The following is a 24,576-nucleotide window of genomic DNA, read 5'->3' as shown; positions in this document are numbered from 1 at the left end:
TTTCTTGAAAATTACTTCAATTTTACTTCTAAACTTTCTATTGATTTTTTTCCTGCTTTAGCTTTTATTTGCACGTATTGTATGCTGAATTACTTCTGGAGCCATAAGTTTTTGTTTCTGCAGTTTCTTCTGGGTTATCTTTTTCTTCTATGCCACCTCCTCATCTGGCTTATGAACAATTGGCTCTTTTTCAGTAAGGATCATCTCATTGTGGGGGGAAACTCATGTATGGGTCATTCTGACCATGAGCTCTGTACGTATGGCAGCACATATTTGGGCCGATGACCCCATATCCATCCCTACTGTTTTCCCTGGGCACATTCATCAGTGCCACCATTACAGTGACTGAATGGCACACACTGCTTCTGTAAAGTTGACATCTTTCAGGTATTTGGTGGCTTTTCAACTGCCTTTGATGGCCTCGGCAGTTCGTAAAGTGAACACGAAGATTTGAAACTGAATTTGCATGATTTTGTGTGGTTTTCTGGGTCAAGTGAACAGTGACGCATTTTCAGAGATCACCTCAGACTACTTATGAAAAGAAGCTGGATTTTTTGTTTTACTCCCCCTGTCATGTTAATTTCCAAGAGGTTTTTGTATGTTTGTTTTGTTTTCCTTTTGATTGGTGGATAATCCTTTTTATAGCATCTTTTGATTTCATGGGTAAAGTATCTTCTTTCTTTTTGATAATCTAAATTTTGGTTTTTCCAATGTTTTAGTTTCTTTACATATAAACCTTTAGTTCCTTATTGTTGCTCTCTTTTGTTTCTTTTTCTATTTGTTTTTTTAAATAACTTAATCTCAAATTTAAAAAAAAAATGAAACAACAGAAAATAGCTCAACAGGTTATGGAAGCATTACTCTAGGCACTCTAGGCACTTTTATCTCATCTAATTCCACCTACCAACTCAGTTGTTCTTCTAGTGTCCAGAAAAATACATAGATGAACACAAATTAGTTAAATGACATAGGCAAGGTCTCCTTATTAATGAAAAAATGAAGAAGAGAAAATCACATCTCACAAAACCAAACCCCAAACTCTCTTTTTTGTAATTTTAGCATTAATATAGTACCAACTTTGCTTTTGCTTTTAAAACATTGCATTGTTAACTATAGTCTGTAAATTGCATTAGTTTCCCATGTATTACTGCATTCTTAACACCTTGTAGTAGAACATTCCTGTATTTATATTATTAACCACAGTCCTTATCTATTGTCCTTTTTATACATTCCCTATATTATCTTCCAGCTATCCTCCAACTAACATTAATCTCCCTAGACTACTTGTGTCTTTCTCTTTGTTTTTAGACTCTGTCTTCTAAGTCAGAGGCTTTTCATGGACACCAAATCATTATTGGCTGGTTGCTTAATATTATGAGAAGGGAGCTAAAATGCTGATTGGAAGTTTTAAGTGCAATCTGTATGACCGGTCTCTTTGAATTCTATTGGATGGTGATCTGGGAAGGCTATTTATGGGTCAAACCCCAGTACTAGAATCTTGAGGTATTCTCAGATTGGTCACTACCTCCTGGTAAGAATCTTTTAGTCTTCTGCATGTACAGTAAAAATATGTCTGCAAACATTTTGAATATCCAGTAGGGGGAGAAAGCTGAAGATCTCTGCCTTTCAATATTAGTATGCATACAGTTACTTTATCTTCATATTTTGGATATAAGGCTGGAGCTCAGAACTGGGTTTGGGATGTCTCTGTACAAAAACCCTGTGTTGTAAACTTTTTCAAACAATAAACTTCCAGTAGGACCAATCTCCTGTTCATGGAGTCATAAAGGATATAGAGAAATTGGTTGTTTGTTTTAGTGGCTGTCACTCAAATCTTCTTTGCTTTAGCCTTCCAACTCTTTATTCTCAGTTCCAGTGTTACCTGGTGTTTCCAGTTCCTGTGGCTTTTAAAGATTCTGTGGCATAAAATGTGTTGGTTCTCTGCTTTTCTCTATGTCAGCATGGAAATCAACTTTACATGATCTCCTAAGTCAGTTACCACTGATCGATTTCCTGCCTAACTTTCAAAATGCCATTACTTTTTCTATTTCTTCTTCTATTGCTCCTATCCTTCTGAGGTATTTTTCTTTTAGAAGAATTCCCTGATGTTTTTAATAGGGATTTGAAGAGGGACTGAAATTTGTATAATTAAAAAAAAAAAAAAAAATGCCTGTATACAGTTTGCCATCTTAACTCAGACACCTTAACCTACTTTTTAAGTGTCTTACTAATTTTTTAAATGTCGAAGCATTGAAATATCCTTTAATGGATAGTACCTTGATGTCCCATATATGTTTTTTAAAATAAAGCTTTGAGTAACTAGTGTTAATTGGTTTTATAATGTAAGCATTCATGCTTCCCTTTTGGAATAGGAACTGGGGGAAAAAAAGAACATATGAGGAAGTTTCATATGAATCTGCAGAATTATTTACTGTGAACATCAACCACTATAAAATATCGAAATTAAAAAATATGTATATGATACCTTTTCAGATAAAGTTGCTAAGAAGAAGTAACATCAGGAAAATGTATTTTAAATTACTGACGGTGTTGTATAGTTAGATTACAAATATAGTGAGGTGTACAGTATACCTTTAAGAAAAACTTTCTAATAAAGTAAGTATAGTCAGCTCAGGGATGCCTAAGCTATGGAAAATGATTGACCAGACTGGACAATGATCCTAATAAATATGTTGGAAAGCATTTTTGTTTCATATGATAGTAAAACAAAACAAACAAACAAAATTATCTGTCCTGTTATTTACTTGAATATTTAGGTAACAGAAAAATATCTTCCTATTATATCAATAATGTGTAGGTGTATCATTTACAGATTAATGATATTTTTAATTTTTATAATTCTTCACAGGCTTAATGGTGGGCACACTTTAAAATAAAGTCATTTTCTTTGCACATCTGTTTTCAAAATATTTTGGATACTTTAAGATAAAATTAAATCATGGAATAGATAAGTCAAAGGTACATTTTTTGAAAGTATACTCTATGGTCTCATTTTGGTACACAGCCATAAGGCTTGGGGATCCAAACTACAGAACTATATAAAGATCTAAAAAATTAATCTGAAACTTATGTTAAGGCTTAATCATCAGTGTATTACATGAACTTTCTATTATTTATTTTACTTTTTACTGTTGAGAGACATCTAAGCATTTTTGTATACCATTGTATTTATGTTGTTGTCTTTTGAAACACACTCCTTTAACATACAGTATTATTACCTGGAACATATTCCTCTGCATATTAGAGCTCAAGTATGAAGATAGCTTTTGTGTAGTTGAGAAAAAATAAAAGACAAAAAGAAGCAAATTGTTGTCTGACCAAAGCACTTTACTCTTTCTATAATATGAGATTTTATGCACAGTGCTTACTTCAGTGGAGGCTAGAATTGTCTAAGGTAAGAATTTTACTCAGGGTATAATGACTCAATTCTGAGATTTTGAGATATTGCTCAGAAGATAAAATTAGGTGGTAACAGCATATATATTGCTCTTTTATTTTTTTAAGATTTATTTTTTTATTTCTCTACCCCCACCCCAGTTTTCCGCTCTCTGTGTCCATTCGCTGTGTATGTTCTTCTGTGACCGCTTCTATCCTTATCAGCAGCACCAGGAATCTGTGTTTCTTTTTGTTGCTTTATCTTATTGTGTCAGCTCTCTGTGTGGGCAGCGCCATTCTTGGGCAGGCTGCACTTTCTTTTGCGCTGGGCGGCTCTTCTTATGGGGTGCACTCCTTGTACAGAGGGCTCCCCTACACGGGGACACCCCTGCGTGGCACGGCACTCCTTATGTGCATCAGGACTGCACATGGGCCAGCTCCACATGGGTCAAGGAAGCCCGGGGTTTGAACCTCAGACCTCCCATGTGGTAGGCGGACACCCTATCCATTGGGCCAAATCCGCTTACCATATATTGCTTTTTTAACCCTATGTAGGTTCCGTGTGTTTTACCAGCACCATTTATTTTTATTTTTATATTTTGCTATTACAAAAAGTCTCTTTAAAATGGTGGATGTATCTGCCTGAGAAATAAAAGATTGTGTTAAAATGTACTTGAATATTATTATAACCAGTAAGGATTTAGTTGGTCCTTTTATCAGAAATGTGATTTTGAAAGAGAAATAGTCCTTTCAAACACTAGTCCTGGGAAACATAACTCCCTATTTTAAATGGATTCTTTCAGAGTCAGAATGAAGAACACATATTTGTTATAGAGGAACACTAGCCAAAGAACTAGATTAAAAAATAATGTTGCTCGGAAAGCAGATTTGGCCTAACGGATAGGGCGTCTGCCTACCCCATGGGAGGTCCAGGATTCGATACCCAGGACCTCCTGACCCATGTGGTGAGCTGGCCCCCGCGCAGTGCTGATGCACACAAGGGTGACGTGCCACACAGGGTTGTCCCCCGTGTAGGGAGCCCCATGCGCAAGGAGTGCGCCTCGTAAGGAGAGCCGCCGGCGCAGCAAGATGACACAACCAAAAGAGACACAGATTACTGGTGCCGCTGACAAGAATACAAGCCGACACAAAAGAACACACAGCAAATGGATGCAGAGAGCAGACAACTGGGGGAGGAAGGGAGGGAGAGGGGAGAGAAATAAATAAAAATAAAATAAAAATCTTAAAAAATGTTGCTCAATACTATTTCAAAATTAGAATCTTTACAAATGTTTAAACCAAAAATATTTTACACTTATCTTTTTTTTTCAGTTTTAAAAAGGTTTTGTTGAAATTTATTTTTATACCTGAGCAACTTTTCCCAAAGGAATAATAGTACATAATCTCTTTTCTAAAAAGGGCAAATAGCTAATGTATTGATAGCATCTGGTCAACGGCTACATTGATTATATTAGATAAAAATCCCTTGCCTATGGAGCTCTTTTGTTGTTGTTATTGTTGTTGTTGTTTGTTGTTTTAATCCCTGGTACTGATACCAGACCAGCCCTTGGTTCCTACCTCTTATTATACCGACATGATTGGGCTCTAGACTCTTATACCCCTCAAGAACAAAATCTGGATTCCCTATGGGCAGATACAGCTAGGGTACTCACTAGACTGGCCTCCATTTATGGAACTTTTGTTGCTTTTTTTTTTTTTTTTTTAATTTAGGCTCTTAGAGCTGGATTATTAATGCAAGATTTGTGTTTGTATTAGAGGCTGATATATCCCCAAAACCTCACTTTAGGTTAGCCACAAGGCTTCATCATCACAGGACTCATGAGCAGAGGTCTCTTCCAGCCTTTCCATGTACAAAAGAGGGGGTCAGTCAACTAGAAGGTAAAAGTCAAGCAAACAGCTCTATATGCCCTGCTAGCTCTTGGAATTGCTTACATAGAACCACAATCCTTGCTCACAATTCTTAAAGGATCTACCTAGGCTATTTTCTCCCTATTCCATGCTGACAGGGCCAGTGGGGGACTGCATAAGTCTTAGTTTCCTCTATAAACTTCTCTTGTTCATCAGAACCCACTCTCTTGTTTTGTGTTTTGATTCTGTGATGCCCAGAGAATGGTGCTGGCCTTTACTCTGCCTCTGTCAAGGGACGTTTCCTAATCCAGTATCCTCACCAAAGAATTCCCTACTCTGGAGTCATCCTACTCCAGTGTTTCTCATATTTGTTCTGATGTTTCAGTTGAAGAAACAGTTTCAGCTGGACTTGCTTCTACAGTGGGCTCTAGCTATAGAGGAAGAGATAGTGGCTTTGTGAGCTGGGAAGGTCCTTCTGCACCTCAGGGGAGCTTCTTTTACATAGCTCCTGAAGACATCGCCTGTTCTAGAGCTTGATTAGATATCAGAGGCTGCTGGAAACTGGCAGCTTTGCTTGTTGAAGTGGTCCAGCGCTTTGATTTGGAATCTTTAGCTGGTTTAATCCAGACCAGTGCTTCCCCTACATGGAGAGCAAGTCCCAATTTCTGGACCATCTCCACCATCTCAGAGTCAAGTTCCAGAGAGCTACTGTCCTTGAGTAGGTTGACTTTTTTCTCTATCTCCTGATATTGGGCCAGGATACCCTTCTTGTCTCCCTGGTTGTACAGCAGCATAGTATAGTTCAGGTTTACTAAAGGGTTATACTTATCCAGGTGAACTGCTTCTGCATAGACTTGGTGTGATGGTTAGGCTAATGTGTCAACTCGGCCAGGTAATTGTGCCCTGTTTCGTCAAGCTAGCACTGGGCTAATTATAATACAGGAACATTTATGGACTTTAGTCACTGGTGACTTTACTACACAGATAGCTGATTACATTTACATCAGTCAGGGAGATTGCCATCAGCAGTGAGTGTCAGTTTATCCAAACAGTTGAATGCCTTAAAAGGGGAAGTGATTTCAGCATTCAGAGTTTCCCAACTCATCTTTGGACAGCCAGCGTCTCCCAGAAACTCATCAAGGGTCTTCATTGGACTTTCATTGGAGCCCCTGGTTACAGCCTGCCTGTGGAACCTGGATTTGTGCATACCCACAGTCACGTGAGAAATTCTTATAAAATCTCTTACTATTGATAGATGTCTCCTGTTGATTCTGTTTTCCCTAGAGAGCCCTGACTAATAGAACTTGGTACCAGGAGTGGGGTCTTGATAAACAGTGTTAAATATGGGATATCTGAGGTGCTTCTGGGAGTTTTGCAATTGGCTCTCTACTATAACTGGATTCAAGGGTACTAATGACTCCCTTTCCAATAACGAAGAGGCTGCTAACAGTCCATGGCATGAGTTGGCAGTAGAGATATTCATAATATCATCACTGGACCCCTACTTCCACGCTTATAGGAAGCAGATGTGGGTTAAGTGATAGAGCTTCTGCCTGCCATATGGGAGGACCTGGGTTCAATCCCTGGGGCCTCCTGGTGAAAAAGAAGAAGAGAAAGCATGCCCACATGGAGAGCTAGTGCCTACTTTTTAAGATTTAATTCCAAGTAAGACCTGACCTAGCAAATATCCTTATTACTAAGTCCAGCTTGGGCTAGAGAGTTCACTAATTATTGTCAGGATCTAAGACTGGTAGTGAGACTGCAGTACTTCAACTCGATAAACTTTTAAAATATTGACCTAGCATTTTGATACCGTATTTGATTCATAACTGAAGAAAAAAGTTCTCAGAAAAAATTGCTTTTTACTTTTTCTCCAATCTTAGCGTTCTATGAGGATAAGCATACAATTTGGGGGTTCTTTAAATAGTTTCTCATGCAAAGTAAAGCTATAATGGCATATCATTTTTCAAATATCAGAGTAGCTAAAACCAAAAGGTTTAATAACACATCTTTCTGAAAAGAATGTTGGGTAATTGCCACGTTCATTAATTGCTGGTATGTAGATAGATAGATAGATAGATAGATAGATAGATAGATAGATAGATAGATAGATAGATAGATAAAAAACCTTTATGGAGAACAGTTCTAATTGTACATATCCATTAATTCAAACATATCTTTGTAATTTGTACTCTGGACTTGTGGGAGAGGAGATTTTTTCAAGCATTTTTCTTTATTGCTCTTCCTGTAGTACATGCTTCAGCAGCAATTGGGGAAATGTGCTGAGTCCTTTATATTGAATATGATATTCCTTTGGTTGCTTCTTTTGTAATTGCTTTTTCTTTAGGCCTCAGCTTTAACCCCTGAAAGCATTGTTACACTGTTTACATGGTCTTCCTTTAAGATTCAGGGAAATTGATGAGTATAGATTCTGTAAATATAAGAAGATGATTCTATAAAAGGATATTCCTTGTGATGGAAGCTGACATTTTCCACATTTTATGTTGTTCAGGCTATGATATTATTTCCTAAAGTAGCATACTTGGAAGATATGTAAATCTTTTTTGTTTATATTTGGACTAACATAGATAGCCTTTCTTTCTCTTTGGTACAGAATATTTCATCCCAAGTATTATTGTTCCATTGATGGCCATACTAACTCATTATTAGAGAGTAGTTTGTGACTCTAATAACAGATATAAAATGTTTTATGTGATATAGCATCCCCAACCTTTGTCTCATTAGCATAATTAACTGAGCATCCTGTCCAGACTATAAATGTGTTAACTTAGAAATTTAGTTGGATGTTGTCTTAGTTTTCTAGGGCTATCGTAGCAAAGTATCACAAACTGGCTGGCTTAAAACAACAGAAATTTATTGTCTGACCGGTCTAGAGACTTGAGGTCCAAAATCAAGATGTCAGCAGGGCCGTACTACAACTGATGTCCATGCCTCTTCTAGGTACCATGCTTCTTCTAGGTTCTGATGTTTTGTCTGAAATCCATGGTGAATTTTCTGACTCTCTACCTATGCACAAATTACCTCTTCTTATAAGGACACTAGTCATATTGGATTAAGCACCCACCCTACTCTTGTATCCCCTCATTTTAACTTGCCTAATTCCATTTGTAAGTACCCTATTTCCAAATAAGGGTACATTCTGAGTTATTTGAGATTAGAATTTCATCATATCTTTGGGGGGGACCAATTCAATCCAAAACAGATGTTTTATTCACTGAAATGTGGTGATAACTGCCTACTGAAATTGGCATTTAAGTAATACAGTTGTTTAATTTGCTGTACTTCACTGATTTTCTAAAAAGTACAGATTATCACCAATTCTAATGGTATATACCCCTTACATCATTCATTTCACTTCTAGGAATTTATCTTATAGTGTGCATCTATTTGTTGGAAATGACTTATGTTCAGAATTTTTTTAAATGACATAATTCAAAGACCTAATCATTCACAGAAAAAATCAAAATTCGGAAGACTTGATTCCTTGAAAGCCTTTCTCTTTCATTCTAGCAGAGATGGTTTTGATGACAGTGTTGAAATTTGAACACAAGGATAAGGGCATTCATGTAGAGCTACTTGGCATAGGGATTGGCACTATCTGGTGATCTTTAAATTATTTTATTTTTGTAGTTTTGCTGAAGAGAAGATTGTACATTATGGATATTTTAGACAAAAACTATGGGCAAGAGTGACAGGGTGGATATTTATTAATAGGGCTTTTGAAGTCTCTGTTTTTTGGTATATTATCATTGCTGTTGGTTTTTTGTACCCAGGATGAGCTTTATTGTACTGTGAATTATCCATTTTAAAATGGACTTGCCAATCTACCATAATAGGATATTCAATTTTAGTGGTTCCCCCCTCCCCCATATAATAAACATTATAGAAAAGTTTTCAATTGTATAAGTTAAATTGAAAGTATAGGGAATTCCCATATACCCCACTCCCTTCCCCACCCACATTTTCCCCAATTAATAATATCTTACATCTTTGTGGTACATTTGTTACACTTGATGAACAAACTTAGAAACATTGCTACTAACCGAGGTCTGTAGTTCACATTATGGTTTACACTTTTGACTGTACAGATTTATAGAATTTGACAAAATGTGTAATGGCCTGTATCTGTCATTGCAGTATCATGCAGAGAAATTTAGGGTCCTAAAAATGCCTATGTGCCACCTATTCTTTCTTCCCTCTCCCCACCGAGCCTCAGGTAACCACTATATTTATATTAATTTGACAGGGTCTTCCATTAAAATGATAATAAATTTACTTTTGGTCCATGGTTGTATTCCCCCTTATGTTAGTTCATTCTTCATTCTTGAGAATTTGGGGATGGTGATGTCCACTCTGCTTCAGATCGAGAGGAGGAATTTTAGTGTTTTGATGGCACAGTAATTCAGATGTTACATTTCTGAATTTTTTTTCCATATTGTGTAATTTCTAGCATGGTACTCGAAATGATAGGTTTTCTGTAAATGTTTATTAAATATATAAATTAACGATTACAATTTTTAGAAGATTAGAACAAATGGTGTTTTCTCTTTAAGTGGTGTCAAGAGAACACTTTAAATATATAAATATTTGTATTATACAAGTGTAAAATACTTCACTCATTCAGTCAATAACATATACTCCAATTTAGTGTCTTTCTTCTTTTTTAACCTCTTACTTTTCCCTTGTTTTCTCATCTTTTCCTTTTTTCTTATTCCCTTTGCCATTTTCTCCTTACAGGTACAATTGCATCTGTAATTGAAATTCTTCCATCCAAAAATCTAGGGCCTGTAAACTGAACCCTTTGTTCTTCAAACTGGCAAGTTTGTAATACAAGGACATGATGAATCCTTGCATAACTCACCAAAGAAACAGCAGGGCATGCCTTCATGGCCCCTAAATGCTCCTTGGAAGAAACTTAGATTCCTATATAGAGAGCGCGGTATAATGAACTTCAAGGACATAAAAGTCATCCTGTCCAACCTTTTCATTTTGCAGGTTAAACAAATTGTGTCTTTTTTTCTTTTTGATAAATCAATTTTATTGTTACATATTAGTAAAGCATACAGTCCACCCAAAGTATACAATCAGTAGTATTTGGTTTAATCACATATTTATGCATTCATCACTTCAGTCATTATTAGAGCATTTTCATTATTTCAATAATAATAACAAACAAAATTCTTCACCTCTCTATGCTTCCCCTGCTATACAGACCTGCTATTTCTGGCTATTTTTGCACATTTATTTATTTGAAATATATTCACATACCATATGATCTACCCAAAGTATATAATCAATGGCCTTTTAGTATAATCACAATGTTGTGCATTTTCATCACCACAAAAAAATTTAGAACAATTTCGTTAAGAAATTGTGTCTTTATTTCTTCTCTCTTCCCTTTAGGCATCCTCATTCTCTGAAATTGTCTGGCTGAGTTTTCATGTTGATCTACTCTCAAAACTGGGCTTTCAAACATCAAGATATGAATAAACCGTTTTATTTTTAAATGATGCATATAAAGGTTCACATTATTTGTTTTGTATATGAAATGATCCTTTGTTAACAAATAGTATAGTTTTTTCAAAATTAGTAATATGGTTTTAACTCTTACAAGAGGTGACTTTGCGTCATGTTTATATGTATACAAATTAAGTATTAGCTCCCCATTCTCTGCTCACCCTTGGCTCCTTGTAACCTGTATTCTAGTTTCTGACTCTATGAGTTTGCTTATTCTACTTATTTCATATCAATGAGATCATACAATATTTGTCCTTTTATATTGGCTTATTTCATTCAACATGATGTCTTCAAGGTTCATCCATGTTGTCACAGGTATCAGAACTTCCTTCCTTTTTAAGGCTAAACAACAGTCCATTGTATGTATATACTACATATTATATGTATACACCTATCTTAATTAACTATGTTTGCTGTCTTTTATTTGTTCGTTCAACTATTGTGTCTTACAATCCCTTGATAGTTTTATTTTGAGAAGTGAAGGTTTTATTTGGGGAAAAAAATGCCATTTTAAATTTTCATTTAGTTAAAAGGATTGATATATACTAGGTTCTCCATTTGGATAAAAAAGTTCTGGTATTCTTGTCATCTTTGCCTATTTTTCCTGCCTCCCATTATGATAGTACATTGCTTATTTTTGGGATTGCCAGCATTTCTTTTCCACTTTGGATTAATTGTATGCTTTATTAATATGTATCAATAAAATAGATTTGTTTTTAAAAAGTGTATAATATTGTTAGGAGAACACTGTGTTCTGGGCTTCTAGGTTTTTGTCTATGTTGCATTAAGGAATTTAAGGACATGCACACCATCAGGTAGTCAAGAGAGTAAAGAGTTTATTAAGAAATTAAGAAATGAGAAGAGAGGTAAGTACAGACCTGAGGCATGGGTGCAGATTGTGCTACAGGGTGAAATGTGTATATGGGCCCCAGGGTAATCCTTCTTAAGACCTTCCTCCTCCCTTTTCCTAATGTTTGGGAGGGGCCACTGCTGTTTGCTGTTCTGATTGGTTGTCCCACCTCTTAGCTCTCAGGGTACTAAGGATAGGGCCTTTTGTTTGGAGTTATTTGGGACTATTGGGGAGGCCTGTTTGGAGTTTCCCAGAAAGAGTTTCAGATGCAACCTTGTGACCAGGGTCTCTGTGGGGTTTTTACGGCTTTGTTCTTAGTAGCAGCCTTCCCTTGGGGTTTCCAAGCAGGGTCTCACAGCCATGTTCTCTGCTGGGTCCCAGCTGTCATCCTCTTTCTATATACTAACCTGCCTCAACTCCCGCAGAATTTATACCCTTATTCTTAAGAGGGAGCTAAAGGGTGATGGTCATTCTTCTGTAGCGGCTTCCTGCTAGTTAGGGGGCATAGTCTCTGCCTGACAGGGTGTAAAACCTTCTGCATATTCTATTGAGATTGAGGGAAGACAGGTCTGGGTCTGGCACCATGGTTCGAGCTGGATAAAATCCCCACATGACTTATATCTTGTTTTGGAAGGTTTCGATTATGGAAGAAGTAAACTTAGTTAGAATTTTGAAGATACGTGGTCTTACAGAAGGATAAAGAAGACAGTGGTAAGTGTCCCTAAAAAAAAGAGGGCCAGACACATGGGAGCAGGAAAGACCAGGTGCCTCTAGTAGCTACATCCTCCTGAAGTTGGGGGAAACAGCGTTCTTCTTTGAGTTCTGTTAAGCTGATGGTTAACTCTAAGAAGAGATTGTGGTAGACTGGCTGGGTTTGTTATAAATTGCCAACACAAGTTCCCACAGCAGTGGTTATACCTAGGACAGCTAGGAGAGCTATGAAGAGAGGCACTGCCCTGGACATTAACTTACAAAGACAGTATAGGCAACAACAAGACAAATACATGGCCAGCAAAATAAAGACAGTACTTAAGAGACCCTTTCTTTTATCTCATAAGCACATTCATTACTTAAGAAAATGAATTAAGTTTATCAAGACTTTTAATATGTTCAGTATCCTGCATATAATCTAGAATAAAAGAGATATCATATTCATCAGGTATATAGGTACAGTACTTAATACTAATCAGTGCACAGGTTCCTTTTTGAGCTGCAGTTAGTATCAAAGCTCCAGGTACACAATACCATATGTGTTGTCTCTCCATGGGAGCAGGCCATAATGCCAATTTTGTTTGTTTAGGTTCTCCTCAAAGTACTCTGGTAATTATTGCTCCATCTGGTATATTTTTCACACAGCCAGCATGCTGTAGCAATGTTGATGCTAGAGAAAGGCTCCACTGTTTGACTAGCCTGGTGCACAGAGCTCTTCAGCACTATAAAATAGAGCCATTCTAGAGGCAATGTTCATTGTAAATCTGGTTATATTGAGCCATCACCAACTACCACAGGAATCCAAAACAGCACCGTACTTTCCATCCACTTCAATAGCGTGTCTAGAGATGTGGTAGATATTTTTTATTGTTTTAGGTGTAGTAGTGACCAACCGAGCCAGTAACTCAAATAGAAAGACACCATTTAGGGTATTTAGGCCTAGTGTGAATGCAAAAGAGAGTTTGATAGTACTGAAGTCTATCTTGTTTAATTTTTATACACTTTTAAAATACTTCCAGTGTAGTTCATAGCATATCAGATAAGAACTGTTTTAGTATTTTACTTTATACGTTTACACCTTTACCATGATTATGTTAATTAACAGGTATTTTACTTTAGCAGTACAGGAAAAATCTACTTTCTTCATTGTTTTATGAAAACCTAAGATTCCCAATGGAATCGAGATTTCCTTGTCCATTACCTTAATATGCAGATTGAGGTGGCCTCTGACGGTTTCTTTGTTCTGAAGTTCCTTTTTGTTGTCAGTTTAGGTTTCTATTTAATGATCACCCCCTAGAACTAGCCATTTAAGTCCTTCAGACTAGACAGTGCTTTTACAGACTTTTCTTATAATTAACCATAACCCCAGAGACTAGTTACATTACCTTTATTTATTTATTTTTAAAAGATTTATTTATTTATTTCTCTCCCACCTTCCCTCATTGTTTTGCACTTGCTATCTGCTCTCTGTGTCCATTCACTGTGTGTTCTTCTTTGTCTGCTTGTCTTCTCTTTAGGCAGCATCAGGAACCAATCCTGGGACCTTCTGGAGTTGGAGAGAGGTGCTTAATTTCTTGTGCCACCTCAGCTCTCTGATAGGCTGCATTGCTTATTGTTTCTCCTCTGTGTGTCTTTTTGTTGTGTCATCTTGCTGTGCCAAGGGTCTGTGCAGGCCAGCTCTCTATGCAGGCCTGTACTCCTGCGCCAACCAGCACTCGTGCGCAGGCCAGCATTCCTGCAGGGGCCAGTTTGCCTTCACCAGGAGGCCCAGGAATCAAACCCTGGACCTCTCATTTGGTAGAATGGAGCTCAATTGCTTGAGCCACATCTGCTTCCCTACTTTACCTTTAAATAAGCTTATTAAATTACAATTAGCAACCAATGAAATTTACTTTATCCATTTAAGTCTTGTCTTATATTCCTCATTCTGTTCTGTTGAAACTAGTCATTTAACTTCAGAACAGATCTATATGGTATAGTGGTTAGCATAGCTGCCTTTTAGCATCGGCTTAATCAGGAGGCTAAAGGATTCTTGGTAAATTCTCCACCAAGCAGCAAGAGAGTTCATTTAATTTATAGGGCTTCCAACTTTTGGTCTTTGTGTAAAAATCCCAAGTTTAAGTGCAAAAGATAAGGAGAAAAGTAGAGAGAAAAATGTATAGCCTTCATCTTTGCTTAGTTTCACAATACTTTTACTTGAAGCCTCTTCTGATCCCTGAGCCCGGGGCAATATTTTTAAATAGGCAGTTTTCATTGCCAGTAAAAGTGCCCTTTTTAGGATCCTAGGAGCTGGATGAGGAGAAAAGATGCCAGAGGAAATTATGTGATCCTCATTTTGAATAATTTTTAATCTAGATCATGAAACAAAACAAACACATGTGATGCAAGTATGGAATAAATAAATATATAGTGGTAAGTTCTTGGAAGAAGTTTGTAATCTAGTTTTTTAAAATCTTAAAATAAAAACTTATAAAGTTATAAGTACTGTAGTTATTTTTAATTTATATTTTGAAAGATTCCTTTCCCCACCCCCCTCACTCCAAACCCCCTTTTTTTTTAAGAACTTTATACTCTTAGAGGGGAGAGACTGAGCCTTATCTAACTGTAGAAAATCGGGCTTATTGGTACATAGAAAATAGCAAATGTTTATTGACTAAAACATTTTAAAAATCTATCCTCTGACACTTTGGAACTAAGTTGTAAATTTTTTGTGAGTAAGGAAGTTCACTCATAAAACTTGATTCAAAATCAAGTTAATACAGCTCATTAAAATAAATAAAATAAACCAATTTAATACTTTATAAGAGCTTCCTCTTTCTTGATCAACAGGCTATCTAGTGAGCCTGTATTTAAGCTTCCAGTTTATAATATAGCTGCCCTCAAAATTTAAATTTCTGCACTAACTTTTAAAAAAGATTTCTGCTGTTTCAGGAGGAATCTCTAAGTGCTAATTCCCCTTTCTAACTTTGTGACCTCAAGATGGCTGTGGCTCTACTTTACATATTTAGTTTTCTTATTGAAACAATAGGGTAGTTGTAACAATTTAGTCTTACTTTTTTTTCTGAGCACAGAACATGGCTCTGTTATACCAATATAGAAAATAATTTAACTTCGTGTTCATAAACACATGACACATTATGATTGATGATGTTATTTAACTCCCTTAATTTTGAGGGAATATTTTATATAATTCTTGAAATTCACCAACCTTTATAAAGATATGATTTGGAATGCATGTACATGTTTTTTGTTGAATATATAAATTTTCAATCTCCTGACCTTATTCATTATCTTAATCTTTTTGTACAGCCAGTGAGTTAAAAGACTTTGCTTACTAAAACAACCAGCAGTTATATTTGCCCATAGCAACATCCTTAAAAGGAAAGTGTTTTTAAATGAATAACATCTAACAGGTAACGAACAGACTTCTTTATGTAATTCCTTTTTCCTTTTTAGTAAAAAGAATTTACCTGCCTTCCAACCCCAAGTCTGACAGCATCTTTGAAATAATTCCTTTAAAAGCATTTTAGACAGCTATTTTCATTTTAATAGATGAGGATTGTACCCTTCAATCTGAAAGTGTTCAGCTTCAAAGTCATTGGTTCTTCAACATTTTAAGAATTTTGAGCTTGGGGAAAGGTCTTGGTTCTCACTGTCACCTAACTTTCAGTGCCTTGATGTGATTCAGGTAAATATATGCATCTGCCAAAATATGTACATAGTCCCTGGCTTCAGACCTGTGATATGAGCAATCACAAGGGGTGTACGTAGATGGCTATATTGAAATGCATGCCAAGGCCCATGTCTCCCAACCCCTGATTTAGCTTGCACGAAAGCTCATCATTGCCCATGTAGTACTGGCAAGGGTGTGGCACAATGGCAGTGCCATCAGAGGAAAATCTTTTGGATTCCAAGGACACATGATGATTCTTTTGTCATTAGGGTTGGTTTTTGATTGTGTCAGTCAAATTCAGATTATTGACCAGAATGATCTGAATTCATATCTTTATATTCTGCCCCAAAATCCCTCCTCTGAAGACTATAAACTGGGCCCAAGTCTCCTTCCTTGGTAGAGAACTCCAGGCCGTCCAAAAAGTCGTGGGATCTGTTGCCATTCCAGATTTTCATTCCTTTGGAAGAAAGTTCTTTAGCATTTGTGGATCCCTTGATATATCACAGCAATTCCTCAAAAATACCCTTCCAGAATGCACATTTGGTGGTTAGCAGAGGAACTCATCTCTCAGTTTCTTGCCTGCAGGCCTAACACAGAGGGTACCTGTGCCAATGCATTCCTCCTACCTGGAGCCACAGCGAAGGATGGGCTCTGTCTGCCCCAGGTGCAGCAGTTCCCTGTGGGGCCACGGCTCCTCTCTGAGTTCATCCCCCAGTACTGCTCCTGCAAAGCTATGCAAAAATGATGGTAGGCATGACTCTGGGCAGGTACCCAGGCAGGAGCGGCCAGCAGTCACAGAAACGGATGGCAAGGCCCAGTTCCACATTTTTTATGGTGCCTTTCAAAATTTTCCTAGGAGCTGGTAGAAGATGTTTTCTCTAAAACCATCAATTTTAGAGCTTCTTTACAAATATTTAAGCATAGTCTTTGTTGTATAAAACCTTTTGTTAGATACTATGGAAAATAAAGAGATCAGTATGAAATTATCTTTGTCCTCTTAGAGTTCAGAGTATTCTGAAGACATATATTCATAAATAATATGTTAAAGCTGTTTTGATGTGTTTTTACACTAGAAATCTAAACAAAACGCAAAGGATATGTGAGGCAGAAAAACCTTAATTTTGACTGGTAAAATCCAGAAATTCATGTTTGAGGTAGGCCTTGAAAGGAAAGGATTGATAGAATTTGAAGAAATGGATCTGGGGAAACATCTTGTGCTGGATAGGAAGAGAATACATGAAAAAGAACAGGGCATGTTTGAACATGGTAGCTGTGCATAATTAGGAAATGAGGTAATGGGAAATGAGGTTGAAAGGATTTGAATTGTTGAATTGAAGTCTACCTGCAAGCTGAAAAAGACAGTATACCTTTCTGTGTTATACCAAAATGTTTTGAGCAACGGAATGATTTAATCAAATTTGTGGTTTAGGATCAATGGGGCAGGGCGGGGAAGGGAGGCATTAAAATTACATTCCAGAAAACCGGTTAAAAAATCAAAAGGTACTTAAGTGCAGTGGGAAAGGTCAGAAAGAGGGACGTAGATGGAAGCTTCCTGCATGTAGATAATATTTAGAGCCATGTATGTAAATGAAATTATTAGACTTCTCAGTGACAAACAGTCTTGAGCCACATCCACATTTAAGAGTTGAGAAGTAGTGCCAACTGGGAAGATGGAAATGATATGAGAGAGGTAGGAGGAAAAGCATCTTAATAGGATGTTTTCAAAGCCGAGGGAGGAAAATTTGTAAAACATGGAATATCTTTAATGTAAACTGCTTTGGAGAAGAATTAAGATGTTAGGGACTGAGACACTGAAATTTAGCAATAAGTGCACCCATACTTTGAGAAAGTCTCAAGAGGAAGCAGAGATGGAAAGCTAGTTTGTTGTTTTAAAACTAGGATGACCTAGAGATTTTATCTTGAAGACCCTATTTTAATAACAAGGAATGGATTGATTATGTATTTTCCATGAAGTAGGTAAAACAAATGTTAAATATTGTCATCTTCAGTGGAGAGAATGGTAGCAGTGAATATAATTGGTATGTAGAAGAAAGAGGAGAGGTCTTCACTCCTGAATATGGCTAGGAAAGTAGTGACACATTGTTTATTTACCCCAGTGAAAGGAAAACTTTGTGAAGGCAAGAGATTTTTCTTTAAGTTTATACTACTGCCTCCCCAAATATTTGTTGGGTGATTTTCTGACTAGATTTATGAATGTAATGGGGTGGCAAGATTTTATTTTAGTTAAGGTTTTGTGACTTTGAGAGCATTCCAAAAAAAAATGAAGGATATCCTTTATTTTATGGGATTGGTTCCAAAATAGCAGTAGTGGAAGTGATTATTCCTGGAAAGAGGGATTGGAGTGTGTGAGCATGCTGGAGAGAATACTTGGCTAGAATGGAGGTGGTCACTGTCTCTAAGGGTAGGTGGTCTGTTTCATCATATTAATAATGAGGGACTATCGGTAAAGTAGATTTATTTGGCTTTAGGGTGTTAATATAATGTGACTCTGTGTGTCCTGTCTTAGATATTCCTACAGACTTAATAGATCCTAGCAGTCGTTTTTAGAAAATGACTTGAAACAAGCCTATGGGACTGGTATTAAAATATATGATGTAAACACAAGAGAAATAATTTTTGTCTGTACGTATTTTCTCCTACACGCCACACTCCTAACACACACACACACAAAGTTTTTTTTTTTTTAAAGATTATAAAGGTTAACAGATGTGACTCAAGCTGTTCAATGCACCCACTTCCCACATGGGAGGTTGAGGTTCAGTTTCCAGTGCCTTCTTAAAAAAAAAAAAAAAGCAAAACAAACAAAAAACCACCTCAAGGAGTACATGTGGCTCTGGTTGAGTACTGGCTTCCCACATACAACATCATAAGTTTGAGCGCCGGCCCAGTACCTCAAAAAATAAAAATAAAAAACAATGAAGAAAAAATACTATATTTTGAAATGTGTTGTAGTCACTGCTATACTCAGTATTCTTTCTCAAAATTAGTTATCTTAAAAAAACACGGGGGAAGCAGATCTGGCTCAACTGATAGAGCATCCGCCTACCATATTGGAAGCCCATGGTTCAAACTCAGGGCCTCTTGACCCGTGTGGTGAGCTGGCCCATGCACAGTGCTGATGCGCACAAGGAGTGCCCTGCCACGCAGGGGTGTCCCCCACGTAGGGGAGCCCCATGTGCAAGTACAGCACCCTGCAAGGAGAGCTGCCCAGTGTGAAAAAAGCACAGGCTGCCCAGGTGTGGCGCCGAACACACGGAGAGCTGATGCAGCAAGATGATGCAACCAAAAAAGAGACACAGATTCTGGGTGCCACTGAGAAGAATGCAAGTTGACACAAACACACAGCTGGGAAGTGTACTTGGCTCAATGGATAGAACATCCACCTACCACATGGGAGGTCCAAAGTTCAAACCCAGGACCTCCTTGACCTGTGTGGAGCTGGCCCACGTGTAGTGCTGATACGCGCAAGGAGTGCTGTGCCACTCAGGGGTGTCCCCAGTGTAGGGAAGTCCCACGCGCAAGGAGTGTGCCCTGTAAGGAAAGCCGCCCAGTGCAAAAGAAAGTCCAGTCTGCCCAGTAGTGGTACCACACATATGGAGAGCTGATGCAGCAAGATGACGCAACAAAAAAGAGACACAGATTCCCGTGCCGCTGACAAGAATAGAAGCAGACACAGAAGAACACAGTGAATGGACACAGAGAACAGACAATTGCCGGGGGGGGGGGGGGGGGGGGGGGAGAGAAATAAATAAATCTTAAAAAAAAACACACACAGCAAATGGATACAGAGAGCAGACAACGGGGGTGGGGAGTATGTAAGGGGAGAGAAATCTTTAAAAAGGGGCGCAGGGCAGCGGACTTGGCCCAGTGGTTAGGGCATCCGTCTACCACATGGGAGGTCTGTGGTTCAAACCCTGGGCCTCCTTGACCCGTGTGGAGCTGGCCCATGTGCAGTGCTGATGCGCACAAGGAGTGCCGTGCCACGCAGGGGTGTCCCCCGCGTAGGGGAGCCCCATGCACAAGGAGTGTGCCCAGTAAGGAGAGCCGCCCAGTGCAAAAGAAAGTGCAGCCTGCCCAGGAATGGCACCGCCCACACGGAGAGCTGACACAACAAGATGACGCAACAAAAAGAAACACAGATTCCCGTGCCGCTGACAACAACAAAAGCAAACAAAGAAGACAACGCAGCAAATAGACACAGAGAACAGACAACCAGGGCAGGGGGCGGGGGGGGGGGAGGGGAGAGAAATAAATAAATCTTAAAAAGGGGGGGGGGGGCAGATGTGGCTCAAGCAGTTGAACTCCTGCCTCCCACATGATCGGTTGTGGGTGCCTCTGTAAAACACGTAAAACAAACAAGAAAACCAACTCAGGGAAGCCAGTGTAGCTCGGTGGTTGAGTGCTGGCTTCTCAAATACAAGGTCCCCGGTTTGATCCCCAGCCCCCAGTACCTCAAATCAAAAACAAAAAACACTATTCATATGATTTTTTATCTTGTTCATGCTCTTTGTAAGCTTAGTAATGTAATTTTTTACTTTATTAAATTTAAGTAACTTAAATCTGTATAGTTCTCATTTATTCATTTTTGTCTTTTTATTACAGACTGAGGTCCATCCCTGAATATAAATAATTTTATAGTAGCAGCAAAATTGAGAGCATTTTCAAAAGTGTATATGTTTTTTTTTAAAGATTATTTATTTCTCTCCCCTTCCCCCACCCCACCCCGGTTGTCTGTTCTCTGTGTCTATTTGCTGCCTCGTCTTTGTCCACCTGTGTTGTCAGCGGCACGGGAATCTGTGTTTCTTTTGGTTGCGTCATCTTGTTGTGTCAGCTCTCCGTGTGGGCGGTGCCATTCCTGGACAGGCTGCACTTTTTTTCGCACTGGGCGGCTCTCCTTACGGGGCGCACTCCTTGTGCGTGGGCTCCCCTACGCGGGGGACACCCCTGCGTGGCAGGGCACTCCTTGCGCTCATCAGCACTGCTCATGGGCCAGCTGCATGTGGGTCAAGGAGGCCCTGGGTTTGAACCGCCAGACCTCCCATGTGGTAGACGGGCGCCCTAACCACTGGGCCAAGTCCGCCGCCAACAGTGTATATGTTAATACCTTTCTATAAATAAAGCACCCAAAGGGAATCACAGACGGTAGAGATGTTAAAGTACTATTAGGTCATTTTGTTTGTATCTTGCCAGGATATATTCTTTCTACAGTATAATATTAGGAGCCTTTTTCCATGCACTTTTTAAAAAATATACTTTTAAATTTTTTTAGAAAGATACTTAAACTACATAAATGTTAAATAAAAAATATAGAGGATTCCCATATGCTCCATGCCCTATCCCTCCCACACTTTCCCAGATTAACTACATCTTTCATTAGTCTAGTACATTTGTTACAATTGATGGACATATTTTGGAGCATTGCCACTAAGCATGGATTATATTTTACATTGTAGTTTACACTCTCTCCTGCACAATCTTATAAGTTATGACAAGATATGCAATGACCTGTATTTGTCATTGCAGTGTCATTCAGGACAATTCCTAAGTCCCAAAAATGCCCCATATTATACCTGTTTTTCCCTCTGGCTCCCTTCAGAACCTCCAGTGCCCAGTGCCTCCACATCAATGCTAAAAGTTCTTCTGTTGCTAGAATCACAATAAGTCTATAGTAGAATAGTAGTAAGTCTACTCTAGTCCATCATTCATTCCCCAATCCTGAGGATTCTGGGATGGTGATGCCCACTCTGCCTCTAATTGAGAGGGGCTTAGATCCCATGGGGCTGATGAATGGAACTGTCTTGCTTGCACTTGCAGACTCTGCTCTCTGGGATGGTTGTTGTCCATCATCATGTCCTTGTTAGTTGTCCTGGGAGAGCCCAGTGAACTGGAGAGTTGGTGTTGCCACTCCGTTGAGACTCAGGGCCCAGCTGACACATGGACAGCCCAAAGACTTAAGTTTTATCTTGAACATACACCTAACAACTCTAGTACTAATTATAGGCAAATATGGCAGGGGAGCGTTACTGGTTTAGGGTGTTGGATGTGGGGGGCATGCGGGACATGGCGCACCAAGGACAGGCTTCTAAAGAGGGTGATGAGTGTTCATCTTGTCATAGTGTATTATATCAGTGGGTGGAGACCCACATAATGAGCGGGAAGGTGTTAGACTCCCATCCTGGGGAATCCTGCTCTGTTCTCAGACACAGGGAAGGGAGTCTCTCGAGATCATAGACAGTGTCTAATTGGGGAACACAGGCCAGTATGTCAAGCCCTAGATGTTGTTGCAAGTACTATAGATCTTGTTCTTCAAGGAAGGAAGCTTGGTGGTTGCCCTGGGTCCTGAGGGCGGGAGAGAGGAATAAAATAGTTGGAACATGGGGCATTTTTGGGGTGATGGAATTGTTTACATGATCTTGCAATGATGGATACAGGCCACATTAAATTTCATCAAACTTTATCATCCAAAATGTAAACCATAATGTAAATCATTGACCTTGGTTAATAGCAATGTTTTAATATTTGTACATTGGTTGTAGCAAATGTACCATCCCCATGCACTTTTAAATGTTTTCAGTGATAAGATTTTCAGAGTTCCTTAATCTAATTCATGCTTTTTAGACCTTTCTTTAAGGGTATTTTCCCGCTGTTAGCCTAAATTTTCTTATACTGCTTCCCAGAACAGACATGTGATTCAAATGTTTTCAAAGCATTAACCTTTTTTGAAATAGGCTATATTGTACTTGTTTAATTGCATGCATCATCTATCTATAATCTTTCCTTTTAGATATTTTCTCTACTTCTGTGATTTTGATAGTCACATTTAATTATATTTTAAATTTTAGAAGTAACATAGAATTATCTTAGAATTTTTAAAATCAGATTTTTAAATAACATATCTAAAATGCCATAATTAAAATTTTTTTAATATATGTGATTTTATATTCACATAAAATCTTATAGTAAATACAACTGTATTCAACCAGTAGTTCACAAACTTTAAGCAATATTAATATTGGCTGTAATACTATTTATTTTAGAATTAAGGGATTGTATGGTTTCTTGGGGCTTGTTCCAACAGGATTTAACCTTTAAATACATAAATTTAAATTATAAATGAATATGTAAATACCATTCATCCAGTAACACTAGTTACCATTCATAAAAAGCAAGTCACTGCTGATTAAACCGTAACTATACAAGCCAAATCATTGCTGCCACTGCTAAAAAAGAAATACACCAGCAGTTTTTATTATCCATCAAACAGTCATTTTGTGATGTTAGTTACCATTTTTGGCCATGAATTTACATTATTGTTTTTTGTTTCATTCACTTCAGATCACAAACAGTTTTTATCATGTGTCTTGCAATATGAATAAGTAAAAAGTAAATTACAGGTTGTCCAAGGAAAAACATTTTTCGTTTTCTCTTATGACGTTCTTATTTGAATAAACCAAGTGAAAGCCTTTCCATGTGACTACAAATAGAATGAACCAAGGAATATTAGAATGATTTAAACTTCAGTAATTCTGATTTTTTGATAGCTTGACTGATTTTTAATATTATTGGGTAAGAAATTACTCCTTGCAGTTGTACCTTCCATGTGTACTACCTGGCAAGCTTGCCCCTAGGCCATGGGAAAAAAGGCCCACAGGCCATATTAAAATCCTAGAATTCCACAGTTTAATAAATCAATTTAAAATATAAAACAAGAAATCGGGGAAAAAATATGGGATGGATGACCATAATCAGGATAGGGTACAGTTAGAAAGAAAGGCCCATCATACTTCAATCCCAAGTCTTACCACATTTTTATGTCCTGTCTCTGCCACTCATTGTAATTACAAAGACCAGAGTTGGATGTTGGCAGTCGGAATGGGCTTGAAATCAATATGTGTTTATTCTTACAGGAGTAAAAAGCCTGGCCATAGTATAATTTACCAATGATTTGCTGAGTAGCTGTGCCTTACATCTTTGTTTCTTAGGCAGCGGACAAGAAGGAACATAATGACTATCGCCAGTAAGTGATCATTTTAGGCATGAAATAGCTGTCAACCTATAGGTGACATGACCTGAGATTTATAAGTAATGATTTACTTGGTGTTTCCATCTATTCTCTTTTTTTTAAAAGATTTGTTTATTTATTTTCCCCCCTTCCCCTCCTCCCATCCTGCTGTTTTTGCTGTCTGCATTGTCTCCTCTTCTCATTTTCTCTCCTCTAGGATTGACTGGGATTTAATCTTGGAGACTCCTGATGTGGAGAGAGGTTCCCTGTCAATTGTACCACCTCAGTTCCTGGTCTCTTTTCTGTTTGACCTTGACTCTCCCCTTGTCTCTCTTTTGCTGCATCATCATCGTGCTGAGTGACTCACTTGAGTGGGCACTAGCTCACCATGTGGGCACTTGAGCGGGCACTTGAGCAGGCACTGGTTCACCACACAGGCACTTGCACTCACCACGCGGGCACTCATGTGGGCACTGGCTCACTGTGTGGGCACACTTGCTGTTTTTTTTTCACCAG

General features: G+C 38.2%; 1 protein-coding gene and 1 pseudogene across 14 annotated transcripts in view; one reads left to right on the top strand and one right to left on the bottom strand.

Annotated features, from left to right (window-relative positions):
- The window catches only part of JMJD1C (jumonji domain containing 1C), a 336,090-nt gene that overhangs the window by 201,934 nt on the left and 109,580 nt on the right, over positions 1-24,576 (top strand). The gene's annotated exons all lie outside the window — the stretch shown is intronic.
- Positions 15,891-16,863, bottom strand: LOC139439169 (thymidylate synthase-like; annotated as a pseudogene).

This window comes from Dasypus novemcinctus, chromosome 6 (genome assembly GCF_030445035.2).
Source record: "Dasypus novemcinctus isolate mDasNov1 chromosome 6, mDasNov1.1.hap2, whole genome shotgun sequence".
NCBI classification, from domain to species: domain Eukaryota; kingdom Metazoa; phylum Chordata; class Mammalia; order Cingulata; family Dasypodidae; genus Dasypus; species Dasypus novemcinctus.
Note: the sequence above shows the minus strand (reverse complement) of the source record. Positions and strands in the feature narration are given on the sequence as shown.